The following is a 2,808-nucleotide window of genomic DNA, read 5'->3' on the forward strand; positions in this document are numbered from 1 at the left end:
AGTTTTAAGCCAGCTTTTTCATTCTCCTCTTCCACTTTCATCAAGAGGCTCTTTAGTCCTTCTTCACTTTCTGCCATAAGAGTGGTGTCATCTGCATATCTGAGGTTATTGATATTTCTCCCAGCAATCTTGATTCCAGCTTATGCTTCACTCACTTATTGCTAAAGCATGAGACAGCCACTGTTCTAAGCACTTTGCATATATTAACTTATTCAATCCTCATAGCAGTCCTATATTATCCTCACTTTACATTGTAGAAATTAAGCTGCACAGATTAATTAACATATCCCCGCTCACACAGCAAATAAGTGGCAAAGTCTGTATTCAGTCAGCCTGTCAGGCTCCTTAAACTCGGCTGTTGCCTACTGCTGTGTGCTCCTCCAGAAGGCGAAGATGGGGCTGCAGAGTATCACTCTGTCTTATTCCACTGCTGCTTTCTGCTGCTGCTACCCTTCTTCCCTGAGTCACCATGACTCCCTCCACCTGAGCCATGCTTTACTGGGCACAGGTTTACATTCTGAAGTCCAGACCTTACACTGGCTCATATCCTGTCACCTTGATCCAACATTTGCTCTCTGCTTCCTGCTCTGTTCTTACATTTTCAGTGTCCTCCTTGACCTTCAAACTTGAGGAACAGTTTAGCTTTACTGGCTTTTGTCCTCCAAACCCTCTGACTTTTTCTCTTTGAGCTCTTAGAGCAATATTCTTGGCCAAGTTCAAATTCCTTGAATCTAACTTTGATACGAGGTCTCCAAACCTGTGTCACCACCAAGCTTGGGCTAGATCCCAGGTAGGGATCAGTGGCATGCAGAACTCTAAGAAAATATGACATTCTATATCCCTTGAATGCAAAGATCTCAAAACCCTTTAAAATATATTGTTCAGAATAAAACATAGTTCATGTTTGTATTTTTAAGGTACTTAATACTTTTAAAATCTTAATTTTTCAAGTTTTCATTCAAAATAGCATGATCCTATTATAAAAAATTAGAAAATAAAGCACTGTGTATTACCAAGTAATTTTTATGCTAGAGGTTATTTTCAATGTTGTGCACATTGATGCATGAACCTTATAATAACTCTTTGAGGTAAATTGCTTAAGGGACTTGTTACTTTGGACCAATGCCTCAAATATTTTATATGCAACCTACAATAAGAAAAATAAATAATGGTACAAACCAATGTATACATGCTGAAACAAAACTTTCCTATAACAATACTTACTTTTCCTACTTTAATACACTCTGATTTAGGATATATAATGCTATTTCATTTTTAATAAATCTATTAAGCTATATTTCAGTTTGAGAAACAACATAATACTCTATCACTAGTTTGCTATTTTTGTGGTCAAAACAATCTTCTTCTTGCTGCTTACACACACACACACATACACACACACACACATAAACACACATACACACACTCTCACTCACATGCACTGCCCAGAGAATGTACATCTCAAAAATATACACTAGGGACAGAACACCGTCTCTCAGAATCTGGCTTTTTCTCAGTCCTAACAACTACCAGAATAGCATGTGAGCCCATGGATTTCCTGTCCTTCAGGTCCAAGGAATCAATTGATCAAATACTGGAAGGCTTTGTGCAAGAGTCTATCCTGAAGCAAATGACACTGATAGAGCTTGTTTCCTCTGTCTGAATGAGGTAGTATTGACTGTGGGACATATATTACTTGTCAAAGGAGTGGTAAGTGATACTTGAGGTTTAGAAGGGGAAGTATTTGTATGCTGTCAAGAAAACAATCCTTTCTCTAGAAATGTTATTTTCTGAATTTAAAAATCATATTGGATGAAGATTATAGGATTTCTTAACAAAATTTCACCTTAATATGCATTCTTTTCCATCTCTGTAATATAAGAATAAATGTTACTTCACTAAGTTATTTCAAGACTTTAGGGAAGGGCTTGGGATAACTCATTAAAGTTCAAATTATCTCCTTTCCCTAAATCCATGACACTTTACTCTTGGCACAGTTGGAAACCAAGACTGTTATGGGCTGAATATTTGTGTCCCCCTAAAATTCATATGTTGAAATCCTAATCCTCAGTGTGATAGAATTAGGAGGTAGGGCCTTTAGGAAATAATTAGGTCATGAGAATAAAGTTCTCATGAGTACGATTAGTGGCCTTAAAAAGAGACCTCAGACAGCTCTCTTGCCCTTTTGCCATATGAGGAAACTGAGAAAATGGACTATGAACCAGGAAGCCGGCCCTCACCAGATACCAAGTCTGCCATGCCTTCATCTTGGACTGCTTATCCTCCAGATATGAGAGAAATAAATGTTTTCTGTTTAAGCCATCATGCTATAGTTTTTTTTAATAGCATCTTTAACTAAGATGAAGACTCTATATTCAGTCTGCAGATTCAGCTCAAAGGATTTACTTCCATTGCATAAAGAGAGTTCCCATCCCAGAGAAGAAACTCAACTGGTAATGAGGACCACAGAGCCTAAGGATTCATCATCATTACCTGGCTACTATTATGAAGGAAGCTAAGAACTCCATATTTACCAGGGCTAGATGTTACTGGGGGAAAAAGGAAACAGTTCATTATGTTATTACTTTGGGCTTGATTCTGTTATCTTCTCAACACTGAAGGTGAAAAATAGTAAGGAGAGATAAATCCAAGAAGCAGAATGCACACCAAAAGTGGAGGTATAGAGGTTGCTGAATTTACTGCCTTTGCTTCAGAATGGAGTGTTAATTCGTAGTTGAAAGGAAAGGAGGAACTAATATTGCCCATCAAATGAGTAACAATAAGCAAACTCACTGGGGCTCTTGGGTC

The sequence above is a fragment of the Bison bison genome, unplaced genomic scaffold, assembly GCF_000754665.1.
Source record: "Bison bison bison isolate TAMUID 2011002044 unplaced genomic scaffold, Bison_UMD1.0 scf7180017864519, whole genome shotgun sequence".
Taxonomy (NCBI): Eukaryota; Metazoa; Chordata; class Mammalia; order Artiodactyla; family Bovidae; genus Bison; species Bison bison.